The 18,773-nt window shown below is 41.3% G+C and overlaps 1 long non-coding RNA gene across 5 annotated transcripts in view; it reads right to left on the bottom strand.

Moving 5' to 3' along the window:
- Window positions 1–18,773, bottom strand: part of LOC105615523 (uncharacterized) — a 71,586-nt gene that overhangs the window by 27,811 nt on the left and 25,002 nt on the right. For 4 of the 5 annotated variants that reach the window (XR_009601074.1, XR_009601073.1, XR_009601071.1 and 1 more), the window contains exon 2: window positions 197–17,996. This is a non-coding gene — a long non-coding RNA (uncharacterized LOC105615523). The remainder of the gene's footprint in view (window positions 1–196; window positions 17,997–18,773) is intronic. The other variant, XR_009601072.1, reaches the window with a different exon arrangement.

An 18,773-nucleotide genomic window follows, 5' to 3' on the forward strand; every position in this document is an offset into this window, starting at 1 on the left:
AAAGAAAGTGTTAGTAAAGGTAAAGTTGTCCAAGGACTATGGAAGTCATTTTGCATCCCTGTTCACATTAAATGAAATTTTTTTTTTGTTTTGAAAATAAATGTTTGTTCTTAAAGCATTTTGTTCTTAAAGCCTTACTTTCTGAGGATCATAATTAGATAAAAGAAAGCTCTAGTAATCAGAAGTATCTACCTACCTTTGCCCGATGCTACGGAGAGCATGAAACTGCCAAGAAAGCAAAAGAGCAATGGTCAGCTTGGAAGGCATGTTTACCCTGGATCCTCTCTCTCCAGGTTTCTGCAGCCCCAGACACCATTTGCTTGACTGTCTCTGAGGACTTGTGTTGGCTGGGGTGCTCCTGAGGCTTTTTATATTATTGCAACACTAAAGGTACATGGGTTCTCATCCTGTACTACATTACTGGAAATTACACAAAATCCAGTCTGTCTCCCTGCACTTTGAAACTAACCCTGAGAGAGGCAAACACTCTTAGGTCTCAACAAATTCTCAGCATGCTTAAAGTTTAACTGATTTGGTATAAGAACTATTTTGTATAATGTCCAGCTCTTTCTCTGTTAGGGCTGCTGTACCGAAAATACCACATAGGCTTGCAGCTTAAACAAGAATCACTTATTTCTCAGAATTCTGGAGACAAAGAATTCCAGGATCAAAGAGCCAGCAGATTAGGTGTCTGGTGAGAACCCATTTCCTGGTTATAAGCAGCCTTTTTCTCACTGTGTCTTCCTAAAGCAGGAAAGGTGATAGAGGTATCTAGGATCTCTTTTATAAGAATTCTACAGGCATACCTTATTTAATTGTGCTTTGCTTATTTGCAGACACTGCTTTTTTTATATATATAAATTGAAAGTTTGTGGCAACCCTACATCAAACAAGTCTATTGGCATCATTTTTTCCAATAGCATTTGCTTGATTTGTGTCTCTGTATCATATTTTGGTAATTTTGGTAATATTTCTAATGTTTTCATTATTATTCAATTGCTTTAAAAAATTTATTTCTTACTGGGGTATAGCCAATTAACAATATTTTGATCATTTTAAGTGAACAGCAGAAGGGACTCAGCCATACATATACACGTGTCCATCCTCCCCCGAGCTCCTTTTCCATCCAGGCTGCCACATAACATTAAGCAGAGTTCCATGTGCTACACATTAGGTCCTTGCTGGTTATCCATTTTAAATATAGCAAATGTGCATGTCAATTTGTTATGGTGATCTGTTATCAGTGATCTTTGATTTAATTATTGTAATTGTTTTGGGACATCATGAACTCTGTCCATATAAAATTGAGTTTAATTAATAAATATATATGTTCTAATTGCTTCACCAAACACTATTCCCCCATCTCTCTTCCTCTCCTTGGGCCTTTCTATTCCCTGAGACACAACAACATTGAAATTAGGTCAATTAATAACCTTACGATAACCCCAAGTGTTCATCTCTCCCTTTAAATCATAAATCAGAAATGATATAGTTTAGGGAAGAGGTCAGTTCAGTTCAGGGAAGAAGGCATGTTGAAAGCTAGGGTAGGTTGGAAGCTAAGCTTCTTGTGCCAAACACAGCCAAATTGTGAATGCAAAGAAAAAGAGAAGGAAATTAAAAGTGCTACTCCAGTGAACACACAAATGATAAGAAAGTGAAACAGTCTTATTACTGATATGGAGAAAGTTACAGTGTCTAGATAGGTGATTAAACCAGCCACAATATTCCCTTAAGTTGAAGCCTATCCAGAGCAAAGCCCCAACTCTCCTCATTCTCTAAGGGCTGAGAGAGGTGAAGAAGCTGCAGAGGAAAGGTGAAGCTAGCAGAGGTTGTTTCATGAGGTTTAATGAAAGCAGCTGTCTCCATAACATAAAAGTGCAAAGTGAAGCAGCAGGTGCTGATGTAGAAGCTGCCGTAACTTATAGAGAAGATCTAGCTAAGATAACTAATGGCAGTTACACTAACACCAGACTTCCCTGGTGGCTCAGTGGTTAAGAATCTTCCTGCAGTGCAGGAGACCTGGGTTTGATCCCTGGGTCAGGAAGATTCCCCTAGAGAAGGGTATGGCAACCCATTCCAGTATTCTTGCCTGGAGATTTCCATGGACAGAGGAGCCTAGTGGGCTACAGTCCATAGGGTCGAAAAGAATCAGATATCACTAAGTCGACTGAACATGCACGCATACACTCTAAAACCATCCTCACAGATTTTCAGTGTAGATGAGACAGGCTTCTATTGGAGGAAGATGCCATCTAAGACCATCACTGCTAGAGAGAAGTCAATGCCTGGCTTTAAAGTTTCAAGGACATTCTGACTCTTGAGTCTAATGGCTAATGCAGCTGATGACTCTAAGTTGGCTGATAACTCTAAGCCAATGCTCATTTACCATTCTGAAAATTCTAGGGCCCTTAAGAATTATGCTAAATCTACTCTGCCTGAGCTCTATAAACAGAATAACAAAGTATGGATGAGAGCATATTTGTTTACAACATGGTGTACTGAATATGTTAAAAATCAACTTGAGATCCACTGCAAAGGAAAAAAGAATATTTTCAAAATGTTAATGCTCAACAACAATGCACTCAGATATCTGATGACATGTATGATGGAATTAATGTTTTTTAGTGCTTGCTAACAAGGAGAGATAAGAAAGCCTTCCTCAGTGATCAATGCAAAGAAATAGAGGAAAAACAACAGAATGGGGAACACTAGAGATCTCTTCAAGAAAATTAGAGATACCAAGGGAATATTTCATGCAAAGATGGGCTTGATAAAGGACAGAAATGGTATGGACCTAACAGAAGCAGAAGATATTAAGAAGAGGTGGCAAGAATAAGAAGAACTGTACAAAAAGATCTTCACGACCCAGATAATCACGATGGTGTGATCATTCATCTAGAGCCAGACATCCTGGAGTATGAAGTCAAGTGGGCCTTATAAAGCATCACTACGAACAAAGCTAGTGGAGGTGATGGAATTCCAGTTGAGCTGTTTCAAATCCTGAAAGATGATGCTGTGAAAGTGCTGCACTCAATATGCCAGCAAATTTGGAAAACTCAGAAGTGGCCACAGGACTGAAAAAGGTCAGTTTTCATTCCAATCCCAAAGAAAGGCAATGCCAAAGTGCCGGAAGCCAGTGTGGGGAATCCCGTCCGTGGCAAAGGTCATGAGGAAAGGGGCCTGACAAAATGCAAAGGTGGGATCAGGCCTCAGGGGTCCCCCTGGACTTTCTCAAGCATACACCCCTAAAACCAGAGTCTGCCTGCCTTACTGCATTATGCTTTCCACTTATTCTTCTGACATTACAGGGGGGCTATCCCCAACCACCTTTCTCTGGAAAAAGTTAACTTAGAGCTCTAGTTAATAGTCTCCTGCATATAAAAGGAGTGTCTCAATTCAAACCCCTCTGACGGCTCTCTAACTTGCTGGTCAGGTTTACCAGGACTTTTACAACTATGCATGTTGTTTCAGTTAAGTATCTCAGTCGTGTCCGACTCTTTGCGACCCCATGAATCGCAGCATGCCTGGCCTCCCTGTCCATCACCAACTCCCAGAGTTCACTCAGATTCACGTCCATCGAGTCAGTGATGCCATCCAGCCATCTCATCCTCTGTCGTCCCCTTCTCCTCCTGCCCCCAATCCCTCCCAGCATCAGAGTCTTTTCCAATGAGTCAACTCTTCACATGATGTGGCCAAAGTACTGGAGTTTCAGCTTCAGCATCATTCCTTCCAAAGAACACCCAGGGCTGATCTCCTTCAGAATGGACTGGTTGGATCTCCTTGCAGTCCAAGGGACTCTCAAGAGTCTTCTCCAACACCGCAGTTCAAAACCATCAATTCTTCAGTGCTCAGCCTTCTTCACGGTCCAACTCTCACATTCATACATGACTACTGGAAAAACCATAGCCTTGACTAGACAGACATTAGTCGGCAAAGTACTGTCTCTGCTTTTGAGTATGCTATCTAGGTTGGTCATAACTTTTCTTCCAAGGAGTAAGCGTCTTTTAATTTCATGGCTGCAGTCACCATCTGCAGTGATTTTGGAGCCCCCCAAAATAAAGTCTGATGCTGTTTCCACTGTCTCCCCATCTATTTCCCATGAAGTGATGGGAACGGATGCCATGATCTTCATTTTCTGAATGTTGAGCTTTAAGTTAACTTTTTTGCTCTCCTCTTTCACTTTCATCAAGAAGATTTTTAGTTCCTCTTCACTTTCTGCCATAAGGGTAGTGTCTTCTGCATATCTGAGGTGATTGATATTTCTCCTGGCAATCTTGATTCCAGCTTGTGTTTCTTCCAGTCCAGCGTTTCTCATGATGTACTCTGCATAGAAGTTAAATAAGCAGGGGGACAATATACAGCCTTGACGGACTCCTTTTCCTATTTGGAACCAGTCTGTTGTTCCATGTCCAGTTCTAACTGTTGCTTCCTGACCTGCACACAGATTTCTCAAGAGGCAGGTAAGGTGGTCTGGTATTCCCATCTCTCTCAGAATTTTCCACAGTTTATTGGGATCCACACAGTCAAAGGCTTTGGCATAATCAATAAAGCAGAAATAGATGTTTTTCTGGAACTCTCTTGTTTTTTTCCATGATCCAACAGATGTTGGCAATTTGATCTCTGGTTCCTCTGCTTTTTCTAAAATCAGCTTGAACATTAGGAAGTTCACGGTTTACGTATTGCTGAAGCCTGGCTTGGAGAATTTTGAGCATTACTTTGCTAGCATGTGAGATGAGTGCAATTGTGTGGTAGGTTGAGCATTCTTTGGCATTGCCTTTCTTGGGATTGGAATGAAATTAACCTTTTCCAGTCCTGTGGCCACTTCTGAGTTTTCCAAATTTGCTGGCATATTGAGTGCAGCACTTTCACAGCATCATCTTTCAGGATTTGAAAGAGCTCCACTGGAATTCCATCACATCCACTAGCTTTGTTCATAGTGATGTTTTCTAAGGCCCATTTTACTTCACATTCCAGGATGTCTGGCTCTAGATGAGTGATCACACCATCGTGATTATCTGGGTCGTGAAGATCTTTTTTGTACAGTTCTGTGTATTCTTGTCACCTCTTCTTAATATCTTCTGCTTCTGTTAGGGCCATACAATTTCTGTCCTTTATCGAGCCCATCTTTGCAGGAAATGTTCCCTTGGTATCTCTAATTTTCTTGAAGAGATCTCTAGTCTTTCCCATTCTGTTGCCTTTCCTCTATTTCTTTGCATTGATTGCTGAAGAAGGCTTTCTTATCTCTTCTTGCTATTCTTTGGAATTCTGCATTCAGATGCTTATATCTTTCCTTTTCTCCTTTGCTTTTCACTTTTCTTTTCACAGCTATTTGTAAGGCCTCCCCAGACAGCCATTTTGCTTTTTTGCATTTCTTTTCCATCGGGATGATCTTGATCCCTGTCACCTGTACAATGTCATGAACCTCAGTCCATAGTTCATCAGGCCCTCTATCTATCAGATCTAGGCCCTTAAATCTATTTCTCACTTCCACTGTATAATCGTAAGGCATTTGATTGAGGTCGTACCTGAATGGTCTAGCGGTTTTCCTTACTATCTTCAATTTGAGTTTGAATTTGGTAATAAGGAGTTCATGATCTGAGCCACAGTCAGCTCCTGGTCTTGTTTCTGTTGACTGTATAGAGCTTCTCCATCTTTGGCTGCAAAGAATATAATCAATCTGATTTCGGTGTTAACCATCTGGTGATGTCCATGTGTACAGTCTTCTCTTGTGTTGTTGGAAGAGGGTGTTTGCTATGACCAGTGTGTTTTCTTGGAAAAACTCTATTAGTCTTTGGCCTGCTTCATTCTGCATTTCAAGGCCAAATTTGCCTGTTACTCCAGGTGTTTCTTGACTTCCTACTTTTGCATTCCAGTCCCCTAGAATGAAAAGGACATCTTTTCAGATGTTAGTTCTAAAAGGTCTTGTAGGTCTTCATAAAACCATTTAACTTCAGCTTCTTCAGCATTACTGGCTGGGGCATAGACTTGGATTACTGTGATATTGAATGGTTTGCCTTGGAGAGTAACAAAGATCATTCTTTCGTTTTTGAGATTGCATCCAAGTACTGCATTTCAGATTCTTTTGTTGACCATGATGGCTACTCTATTTCTTCTGAGGGATTCCTGCCCGCAGTAGTAGATATAATGATCATCTGAGTTAAAACACCCATGCCAATCCATTTTAGTTCACTGATTCCTAGAATGTCGACGTTCACTCTTGCCATCTCTTGTTTGACCACTTCTAATTTGCCTTGATTCATGGACCTGACATTCCAGGTTCCTGTGCAATATTGCTCTTTACAGCATCAGATCTTGCTTCTATCACCAGTCACATCCACTGCTGGGTATTGTTTTTGCTTTGGCTCCATCCCTTCATTCTTTCTAGAGTTGTTTCTCCACTGATCTCCAGTAGCATATTCGGCACCTACTGACCTGGGGAGGTCCTCTTTCAGTATCCTATCATTTTGCCTTTTCATACTGTTCCTGGGGTTCTCAAGGCAAGAATACTGAAATGGTTTGCCATTCCCTTCTCCAGTGGACCACATTCTGTCAGACCTCTCCACCATGATCGGCCCATCTTGGGTTACCCCACAGGCATGGCTTAGTTTGATTGAGTTAGACAAGGCTGTGGTCCTAGTGTGAATAGATTGACTAGTTTTCTGTGAGTATGGTTTCAGTGTGTCTGCCCTCTGATGCCCTCTCGCAACACCTACCATCTTACTTGGGTTTCTCTTACCTTGGGCGTGGGGTATCTCTTCATGGCTGCTCCAGCCTAAAACATAGAGCCTTTCAAAGAGTTAAAAGCTGTTGGAATAGTGCTGGTAAGAGTTCACTGTTGAGCCAATGCTTGCTGCCAAGTTCCCATATCCCTTATCCACTGTGCACCAGGGAGTGCATTAGTTAACATAGTTGGAATGCAAGAAAAACAAGTGTAGCCTTGAAACTAACCACATCAGACCTTTGAGCTAATTGGTTCTTTCTTTGTTGTAACTCGCTGCACCTTTGCTTCATGAAAACGCAACTCTGTTTGATACTTTCTGAGGTTAACGTAGATAAGAAATATAAAGAAAAAACACTTCAAGGGAAAATAAGTTTTCTGGTTGAGCAGTCTTTATCAAAAGAGGGTCATAAAATGTCCACAGGCCTCCAAGGCCAGAAGATAATATACACAACATTGTTTGTGGGAAAGGTATGCAGAAAAAAGGCTTGTCTCGATAAGGGTCAGGGCTGCTGACCTTGCATGACTTTGTATTATCCATTGATCTCTATGTACAACTTAAAGTATAACAGTTTTTCTGGAAAATAAAGGAAAAAACAATTTCTCGGAAATCTGGCTCCCCCCATGTCAATTCTCTCTCTCTCTCCCTCTCCCTCCCTTTCCTTTTCAGGCTGAATTCCCGTCTGGAACACAAAGGCTCGCAGTGTCTACTAATTTTGCCTGGGCTTCTAAGACTAAAACGGGGAGGTGCTTTGCATCTCCACTCCTTCGGGAGACCAGGAGGGCGCCTGTGGCCTAACGTAGACGGTGCAAGCTCCTTGTCTCAGAACTTTATTAGCTTCTTGTGTAAACCAAGGAATCTCAGCTCCCTTTTTTCTCCTACACTAGTCTCTTCTAATCTCTCTTTATATCTCTAAATAAATAAATCTTTCCTAATCGCCAACTCCGTCCCCACTTCAAATTACCCTGGATCCACCAGGGCTGGACCCCGATGCCAAAGAATGCTCAAACTACCACACAATTGCACTCATCTCAAACACTAGTAAAGTAATGATCAAAATTCTCCAAGCCAGGCTTCAGCAATACGTGAACTATGAACTTCCAGAGGTTCAAGCTGGTTTTAGAAAAGGCAGAGGAACCAGAGATCAAATTGCCAACATCCGCTGGATCATGGAAAAAGCAAGAGAGTACCAGAAAAACATCTATTTCTGCTTTATTGACTACGCCAAAGCCTTTGACTGTATGGATCACAATAAACTGTGGAAAATTCTGAAAGAGATGGGAATACCAGACCACTTAATCTGCCTCTTGAAAAACCTATACGCAGGTCAAGAAGCAACAGTTAGAAGTGGACATGGAACAACAGACTGGTTCCAAATAAGAAAAGGAGTACATCAAGGCTATATATTGTCCCCCTGCTTATTTAACTTCTATGCAGAGTACATCATGAGAAACGCTGGACTGGAAGAAACACAAGCTGGAATCAAGATTGCCAGGAGAAATATCAATCACCTCAGATATGCAGATGGCACCACCCTTATGGCAGAAAGTGAAGAGGAACTAAAAAGCCTCTTGATGAAAGTGAAAGTGGAGAGTCAAAAAAGTTGGCTTAAAGCTCAACATTCAGAAAATGAAGATCATGGCATCTGGTCCCATCACTTCATGGCAAATAGATGGGGAAACAGTGGAAACAGCGTCAGACTTTATTTTGGGGGCTTCAAAATCACTGCAGATGGTGACTGCAGCCATGAAATTAAAAGACTCCTTGGAAGAAAAGTTATGACCAACCTAGATAGCATATTCAAAAGCAGAGACAGTACTTTGCCAACAAAGGTCTGTCTAGTTAAGGCTATGGTTTTTCCAGTAGTCATGTATGTATGTGAGAGTTGGACTGTGAAGAAAGCTGAGCGCCAAAGAATTGATGCTTTTGAACTGTGGTGTTGGAGAAGACTCCTGAGACTCCCTTGGACTGCAAGGAGATCCAACCAGTCCATTCTAAAGGAGATCAGCCCTGAGTGTTCTTTGGAAGGAATGATGCTAAAGCTGAAACTGCAGTACTTTGGCCACCTCATGCAGAGTTGACTCATTGGAAAAGACTGATGCTGGGAGGGATTGGGGGCAGGAGGAGAAGGGGATGACAGATGATGAGATGGCTGGATGGCATCACCGACTCAGTGGATGTGAGTCTGAGTGAACTCCGGGCATTGGTGATGGACAGGGAGGCCAGGTGTGCTGCAATTTATGGGGTCGCAAAGAGTCGGAAACAACTGAGCGACTGAACTGAGCTGAACTGAACAGAACAGAACATCCATTCTGCGTCCCATAGATCAAGGAGTCATTTCAGCTTTCAAGTCTTATTCTATAAGAAATATATTTCATAAGGCTTTATCTTTATTCATAGATAGTGATTCTTCTGGTAGATTTGGGCAAAGCCAATTGAAAAGCTTCTGGAAAAAATTCACCATTCTAGATGCCATTAAGAACTTCTGTGACTCGTGGGAAGAGATCAAATTATCAGCATTAACAGGAGTTTGAAAGAAATTGATTCCAACCTTCATGGATGACTTGGAGGGCTCAAGACTTCATTGGAGGAAGTAACTGAAGATGTGTTAGAAATAGCAAGAGAACTAGAATTAAACGTGAAGCCTGGAGTTGTGACTAAATTTCAACTCATGATAAAATTTTAATGGATGAAGACTTGTTTGTTATGGTGGACAAAGAAAGTGGCTTCTTGAGAAGGAATCTACTCCTAGTAAAGATGTTTTGGGGCTTGTTGTAATGACAGCTAAGGATTTAGAATATATGTAAACTCAGTTAATACAGAAGTGGCCGGGTTTGAAAAGATTGACTTCAGTTTTGAAGAAAAGTTCTACTGTGAGTAGTGTTGTCAAACATCATTGTATGCTGCAGAGAAACTGTTTGTGAAAGGAAGAGTCAAATGATGATGCAAAATTCATAGTTATTTTATGAAATTGCTAGAGCCAAACCTTCAGCAACCTCAACCCTATTCAGTCAGCAGCCATTAACATTGAGGCGAGACCTTCTAGCAGCCAAAAGTTTAGGATTTGCAAAGGTTCAGATGTCAGTTAGCATTTTTTAGCAATAAAGTGTTTTTTAATATGTTATGTACATTGTTTTTTTAAGACATAATGCTGTGGCATACTTAGTATACTATAACAAATTGGGAACATAATTTTTATATCACTAGGAAACCAAAAAAATTGTGACTCATTTTATCAAGCTAGTCTCTTTATTGGGATTTTCTAGAACAGAACCCACATATCTCCGAGGCATGCTTATAATCCCATTTGTGAAGGCTCCACCCTCATGACCTAATCACCTCTCAAAGAAACTATATAGTCCTTTAGCCTATAATGCTTGCTTTGTAGAAACTTCTAGATAGCTTACATTAAAGATGCCCATGTAGAAATCATAACTGTATCTCTCTATTGAGCCATTCTTACTTCCCATATACCACTGAGTGTATCTCTTTTACATAAAATCTTTCTCCTTTCATCCTTTTCCCTGTTTTCGCTTACTTCCTTTCATCCTTATTTTCTCCTTAACTTTTGTCATAGTTCTACATTACAAATATGATTCACTTTGAATATATAAAAATATAAAACAGAAGAGAATTATCATCTATCACCTCATCATCCAGAGATTATGGCTTTTAAGGTTTTAATATATTTTGTTTTAATCTTGAATGTTGTGTATGCCATGACTTTATATCTTGGTTATTTCACCTTCTCTTGTGTTGTCAGCATTTCTTTATATCAGTTAGTACTTCTATTTCACAATTGTCTGGCCATTAGTTCTACTTGCATCTCTGAAGTATTCCAACATGTAACGGTACCTAGTCTTTTAAAATTTTCAAATAATTTCTTAGTAAATTTCTTCCCTCTTCCTATCTCCACTACAATAGACTGGTCCTCCTTTCTCTTCCCCAGATTCCATAGAAATCTCCTAAATGGCCTAACCCAAGTCTTCTCCCTCACCATTCACTTGCTTTACCAAGAGAACTTTCAAAAACATGAGTCTGGCCATATTTTTTCTCAGGCTTAATCATCAGTGTCTGCCACTTGCCATGGTCTTCAGGATAGTTCACGTTCTTCACCTGATGGAAGTTTTTCTCTGCTTGACTCTGTCAGACCTCCCCAGTCTCCTCTCTCAATTTCTCTCTCCTCCCATCTTTAGCTTCAGTCTTTTAAATTCTTGTACCTTGTACCTTCTGCCCATACTATTTTCTCTGTCTGGAGTGTCTTTCCCCTTTTTACATGACAAAATCAACGCAACTTTTGAAATTCAAGCCAGGTCACACCACTGTTTGGGCACTTCCTAAGAGCTCATTCTTGCAATCTCCCCCTCACCCATAAGAGTTAAGATCTCAAGGTCTGTCCTCTCCTATCTCTGAGCCTTCCTATAGCCCAAACTGTACCTCTCCCTAAGTGACTTCCTGGTTTCTTTCCTCTTAACCCTGGGAGCTGAATTGGAACCCCACCCACCTCACACAGAGTGAAGGTTCAAGAAAAGTCTGATGAAAATAGAAATCTTTCATAGCCATTCTAGCGCAGCAGCTGAGAGTCCCTGTGTCTGAAGCCAACTTCCTTCTGTTGACTCCATTCCAACAACAGCATGCCTGGTACATGAATCATGGATCCTGGACAATGTCATTTGTTGACATGGCTACGAAGAACAGTTGCGGAATTTCCCAACGATTTCAGAATCTCCCTTTAAAATCCCTTTCCCTCCACATTTCTACCATAGGCGCCTCCAGAAAAAGAGTAATAGGGCATTATTACCCTGAGGGTAAATCAGCCACTGAAAAAATCTCCTACATTAACTTTGCTATTAGGAATTACGAAAGAGGAAACCAAGTGAGAGTTAGTTTGTGAATTTGCCAAGTTAAAATTTAATATGCAAATTTTAATATAATGGATGTGAGTGGTCTGGATGGACATTCAGAAAGACAGAAAGAAACCTTTGTGACTAGTTCAAAATCCTAACCAAGAAAAAAAATCTCTTTAATCCTACCCTTATATAAGTTTATGAAATATTTATGAAAATATTTTTCATAAAAATATTTCAGTGACTTGGATCTGATTCACCATTTTGACCATACAACAGAATCTTCATATATTTATCACTCTTACTAGTTACTAAGGTCATATTTACTAACCTAAACATAAGAATGAACATTTTCCATGTTGTAAGCAATGATGCCATTCAGATAGATAAGAAATTCATCACAGCCATAGGCAGATGTATTACAAAGCTAATCAGTTGAAGTTTTAGGACCCTCACTAGTTTAGTCTTTTTTCAATGTTTAGGTGATGGGAGCTAACAACAGTCATATATTTTTATAAAATTTGCTGAAGTCATGTATTTTAACCAAATTAGTTACGACTGCTTATTTTTTTCACTCCCACTTTCCTTCTTTACACTTCTGCTTATACTGGAGGCTGTTGATATAGCTGTGCTTTTGAGATGTGGCTGAGAAGTTGAGCCAAAGATGGTCAAGTTTAGATTTAGTGATATATATTTTACTGGTTCACAGTTACATTATCAATGGTTCTGTTTTTACTATCCTGGTGTAAGACTAGCTTCTAGAAATAACCCTGTACTTACCGTGCCTACAGATCCATTTTCCTGATGCAGAGATCAGAATGGGTTTTAAGGTGTCCCCCACTTCTTGATTACAGGAAATTACAGGAGGTAAGCTTCATTCAGCCTCTATGACCTTTCCTGAGTTCCAATGAGTAGGTTCAAACAGTTGCTATTTAGGGATGGGAGGGGATGTGGAAATAAGGGAGAAACAGCCAAGAGAAACAACAGGGCTTTCCTGGTGGTCCAGTGGTTAAGACTCCACTGCTTCCACTCCTGGGATGTAGGTTCAATCCCCAAACGGGAAAGTTCAGCACACTTCTCTCGTGGTATGGCCAAAACAGAAAAGCAATAGTGCAGCCTTGGGGCAAGATTCTGATTCCCCATCAAGGAATATAAATCTTTGAGCTGTTTTGCAGATACTGAAACCCCCACCAGGCAGGAGAACTGTATGCTCCCCACAGTTGTAGACCCTAGACTGGTTGGAATCAGAAGACTCCCATTTACCTAACCACCAATCAATCAGAAGAACGTCCATGAGCTGACCACACTCTTTCTGCAGCTCTTCACTAACCTCCAGTTTGGGACACATAACTGTGAGGGCAATAGGCCACTGTGGCCCAATTTGCCCAGCAAAGCAGTAAAACTATTCTTTTCCACTTCACCCCAAACTCTGACTCCTAGGTTTACTTCTGTGCTGGGATACAAAGGCCGTTTTCTGCTTCAAGGCTGGGTGGGGTGAGAATCCAACAAACTAATCCACAGGAAAAATCCAGTTCCCTGAAGCACACTGAGGAAGATACTTAATTTACATTTTAATCCCCTCTCTATTGGCAGCCAAGCTGTTGTTCTTTATTGTGACCTCTGCTATGGCCTCAGGATCCATCAATTTAGACATTAATATGTATATCAATGATCTCACACATTTGTGAAACGCTTTGGAGTTTTCAGAATGATCTGTCACGAGTAACAGAGATGCTAACCCATTTCCTGCGGTCAATTCATTACACAGTTCAATTCAATACACGGTGGAGACCTATGGACCCAGTTTTCCAGACTCTAGGCTTAGCAGAGCCCCTCATTCTCCACTCTCCCCACAGATCCTGTCATATAGCTTTCAGCTGGTACATCCAACAAGCAGGACTTTTTATAGAAATGGAAAGTGTCCTGAGTCCATGCATTATTACTTCGGACTGGAAATTTTCAAGGACATGCTTGAGGCAAGATGTAAAGCTAAAAGAGGAAATAATTTCTGCTTCCTTATTTTGTTCTTTACTTTTCTCAGAATGGGTTCTGGTGACTCATCCTGCTTGCTTCAGCCATTCTGCTTATCTTGAGTGCTGCGAAACATCATGGGATGTAGCCATGTGTGGGGAACTCAAACCCAGTACCAAAGCAGAAAAACCAAACTCCTACCAGGATGTAAGCTCCATGACGACAGGGGTTGCTGTCTGTTTTATTCACCCTTTAGTCCAAAGTTCCTATAATACTACCTGTGACATAGTAGATGTTCAGTATATACTTGTTGAATGAGTGAATTCTGCTTAACAAGAATGAAATTCTGACTTCCGACCTCACAAGGAATTTTGGGCAGCTGTGTGGTAAGCGCTTAGTATGAATTATTGCCACACTTAGGACATTGTATCTGGAATTTCTGTCAGGCATCAGGTGAGGTGTCACTTGGTTTCCTACCTACAGCTAAACTCTGGAACAAAAGCTGGACCTTGTTTTTGAAGGCAAATGTACATAGCACAGTGCTAAACCCCAGTAGATGCATAATAAACATACAAATATAAATAAATAATTCCTCTCTGAGAAACTGATATTTCTACTCATTGTAACCTTAATCTAACCACTCTGTTACTATCCTCTAACCAGAAGGTTCTTTCTGCTAAATACCTGAATAATCAAAGATCAGATGGCATTTAAAATCAAAGGACATGGAAAGCTTTGAGGGCTGTGCGATCCAGGCTATGATGAGGTTTCTCAGAGACCATTCCCTTGTGACCAACTTCAGTTCAGTTCAGTCGCTCAGTCGTGTCCAACTCTTTGCAACCCCATGAACTGCAGGCCTCCCTGTCCATCACCAACTCCCAGAATTCACTCAAACTCATGTCCATCAGGTCAGTGATGCCATCCAGCCATCTCATCCTCGGTCGTCCCCTTCTCTTCCTGCCCCCAATCCCTTCCAGCATCAGAGTCTTTTCCAATGAGTCAACACTTCACATGAGGTGGCCAAAGTACTGGAGTTTCAGCTTTAGCATCATTCCTTCCAAAGAACACCCAGGACTGATCTCCTTTAGAATGGACTGGTTGGATCTCCTTAAAGTCCAAGGGACTCTCAGGAGTCTTCTCCAACACCAGAGTTCAAAAGCATCAATTCTTCCGCATTCAGCTTTCTTCATAGTCCAACTCTCACATCCATACATGACCACTTGAAAAACCACAGCCATTTCACACCAGTCAGAATGTCTGCGATCCAAAAATCTGCAAGCAATAAATGCTGGAGAGGGTGTGGAGAAAAGGGAACCCTCCTACACCGTTGGTGGGAATGCAAACTAGTGCAGCCAATATGGAGAACAGTGTGGAGATTCCTTAAAAAATTGCAAATAGAACTGCCTTATGACCCAACAATCCCACTTCTGGGCATACACACCGAGGAAACCAGAATTGAAAGAGACACATGTACCCCAATGTTCATCGTAGCACTGTTTATAATAGCCAGGACATGGAAACAACCTAGATGTCCATCAGCAGATGAATGGATAAGAAAGCTGTGGTACATATACACAATGGAGTATTACTCAGTCGTTAAAAAGAATACATTTGAATCAGTTCTGATGAGATGGATGAAACTGGAGCTGATTGTGCAGAGCAAAGTAAGCCATAAAGAAAAACACCGATACAGTATACTAACACATATATATGGAATTTAGAAAGGTGGCAATGATGACCCTGTATGCAACACAGCAAAAAAGACACAGATGTGTATAGCAGACTTTTGGACTCAGAGGGAGAGGGAGAGTGTGGGATGATTTGGGAGAATGGCATTGAAACATGTATACTCTCATGTAAGAATCGAATCGCCAGTCTATGTCCGATGCAGGATACAGCATGCTTGGGGCTGGTGCACGGGGATGACCCAGAGAGATGTTATGGGGGGGTGGGGTGGGAAGGGGGTTCATGTTTGGGATCACATGTACACCCGTGGTGGATTCATGTCAATGTATGGCAAAACCAATACAGTATTGTAAAGTAAAATAAAGTAAAAATTAAAATTTAAAAAAAATAAAAAATTAAAAAAAAAATTTTTTTAAAGAGAAAAACCACAGCCTTGACTAGACGGACCTTTGTTGACAGAGTAATGTCTCTGCTTTTGAATATGCTACCTAGGTTGGTCATAACTTTTCTTCCAAGGAGTAAGCGTCTTTTAATTTCATGGCTGCAGTCACCATCTGCAGTGATTTTGGAGCCCCCCAAAAATAAAGTCTGACACTGTTTCCACTGTTTCCCCAAATATTTGCCATAAAGTGATGGGACCAGATACTATGATCTTCATTGTCTGAATGTTGAGCTTTAAGCCAACTTTTTCACTCTCACTTTCATCAAGAGGCTGTTTAATTCCTCTTTACTTTCTGCCATAAGGGTGGTGTCATCTGCATATCTGAGGTTATTGATATTTCTCCGGGCAATCTTGATTCCAGCTTGTGTTTCTTCCAGCCCAGCATTTCTCATGAGGTACTCTGCATAGAAGTTAAATAAGCAGGGGGACAATACACAGCTTTGATGTACTCCTTTTCCTATTTGGAACCAGTGTGTTGTTCCATGTCCACTTCTAACTGTTGCTTCCTGACCTGCATATAGGTTTCTCAAGAGGCAGGTCAGGTGGTCTGTATTCCCATCTCTTTCAAAATTTTCCAGTTTATTGTGATCCACACAGTCAAAGGCTTTGGCATAGTCAATAAAGCAGAAGTAGATGTTTTTCTGGAATTCTCTTGCTTTTTCAATGATCCAGCAGATGTTGGCAATTTGATCTCTGGTTCCTCTGCCTTTTCTAAAACCAGCTTGAGCATCTGGAAGTTCATGGTTCACATATTGCTGAAGCCTGGCTTGGAGAATTTTGAGCATTACTTTACTAGCATGTGAGATGAGTGCAATTGTGTGATAGTTTGAGCATTCTTTGGCATTGCCTTTCTTGGGATTGGAATGAAAATTTGCCTTTTTCAGTCCTGTGGCCACTTCTGAGTTTTCCAAATTTGCTGGCATATTGAATGCAGCACTTTCACAGCATCATCTTTCAGGATTTGAAAGAGCTCCACTGGAATTCCATCACCCCCACTAGCTTTGTTCGTAGTGATGCTTCCTAAGGCCCACTTGACTTCACACTCCAGGATGTCTGGCTCTAGATGAGTGATCTCACTATGGTGATTATCCGGGTCATGAAGATCTTTTTGTACAGTTCTTCTGTGTATTCTTGCCACCTCTTCTTAATATCTTCTGCTTCTGTTAGGTCCATACCATTTCTGTCCTTTATCGAGCCCATCTTTGCATGAAATGTTCCCTTGGTATCTCTAATTTTCTTGAAGAGATCTCTAGTCTTTCCCATTCTGTTCTTTTCCTCTATTTCTTTGCACTGGTCACTGAGGAAGGCTTTCTTATCTCTCCTTGCCATTATTTGAAACTCTGCATTCAGATGCTTATATCTTTCCTTTTCTCCTTTGCATTTCACTACTCTTCTTTTCACAGCTATTTGTAAGGCCTCCCCAGACAACCATTTTGCTTTTTTGCATTTCTTTTCCATGGGGATGGTCTTGATCCCTGTCTCCTTTGCAATGTCACAAACCTGATTCCATAGTTCATCAGGCACTCTAGCTATCAGATCTAGGCCCTTAAATCTATTTCTCACTTCCACTGTATAATCATAAGGGATTTGATTTAGGTCCTACCTGAATGGTCTAGTGGTTTTCCCTACATTTTTCAATTTAAGTCTGAATTTGGCAATAAGGAGTTCATGATCTGAGCCACAGTCAGCTCCCGGTCTTGTTTTTGCTGACTGTCTAGAGCTTCTCCATCTTTGGCTGCAAAGAATATAATCAATCTGATTTTGGTGTTGACCATCTGGTGATGTCAACAAGGTATGGTCCATGTGATTAGACTGACTACTTTTCTCTGATTATGGTTTCAGTGTGTCTGCCCTCTGATGCCCTCTCACAACACCTACCGTCTTACTTGGGTTTCTCTTACGTTGGACGAGGGGTGTCTCCACACCGCCATCCCTCCTGACCTTGAACGTGGAGTAGCTCCTCTCAGCCCTCCTGCACCAGCGCAGCCACCATTCCTTGGAGGTGGGTTTGCTCCTATCAGCCAGTGACCAACTTCAGTTCAGTTCAGTTCAGTCGCTCAGTTGTGTCTGACTCTGTGACTCCATGAATCACAGCACACCAGGCCTCCCTGTCCATCACCAATTCCCAGAGTTCACTCAGACTCACGTCCATCGAGCCAGTGATGCCATCCAGCTATCTCATCCTCTGTCGTCCCCTTCTCCTCCTGCCCCCAATCCCTCCCAGCATTAGAGTCTTTTCCAATGAGTCATGAGGTGGCCAAAGTACTGGAGTTTCAGCTTTAGCATCATTCCTTCCAAAGAACACCCAGGACTGATCTCCTTCAGAATGGACTGAAAACAAAACAAAACAAAATTATTGTTTTTATTTATTTTGCTTAGAGTTTACATCACTGTTTTCTCTAAATAGCCGTTTTGTGTAAAATTCTGCCCCCTCTCAGCACTCCACTGAAAATACTATCTGCAGCATGAAATATAGTAACCACAAGCAGTAAAATACCAAGGGCAGGATTTACAGGACCCTAAGTTGGTCATCCATCACTTCATGGGAAATAGATGGGGAAACAGTAGACAGTGTTAGATTTTATTTTTGGGGGCTCCAAAATCACTGCAGATGGTGACTGCAGCCATGAAATTAAAAGACACTTACTCCTTGGAAGAAAAGTTATGACCAACCTAGATAGTATATTCAAAAGCAGAGACATTATTTTGCTGACTAAGGTCCGTCTAGTCAAGGCTATGGTTTTTCCTGTGGTCACGTATGGATGTGAGAGTTGGACTGTGAAGAAGGCTGAGCGCCGAAGAATTGATGCTTTTGAACTGTGGTGTTGGAGAAGACTCTTGAGAGTCCCTTGGACTGCAAGGAGATCCAACCAGTCCATTCTGAAGGAGATCAGTCCTGGGATTTCTTTGGAAGGACTGATGCTAAAGCTGAAACTGCAGTACTTTGGACACCTCATGCAAAGAGTTGACTCATTGGAAAAGACTCTGATGCTGGAAGGGATTGGGGGCAGGAGGAGAAGGGGACGACCGAGGATGAGATGGCTGGATGGCATCACAGACTCAATGGATGTGAGTCTGAGTGAACTCCGGGATATGTTCATGGACAGG

The sequence above is a fragment of the Ovis aries genome, chromosome 6 (genome assembly GCF_016772045.2).
Source record: "Ovis aries strain OAR_USU_Benz2616 breed Rambouillet chromosome 6, ARS-UI_Ramb_v3.0, whole genome shotgun sequence".
In the NCBI taxonomy this organism is placed as follows: domain Eukaryota; kingdom Metazoa; phylum Chordata; class Mammalia; order Artiodactyla; family Bovidae; genus Ovis; species Ovis aries.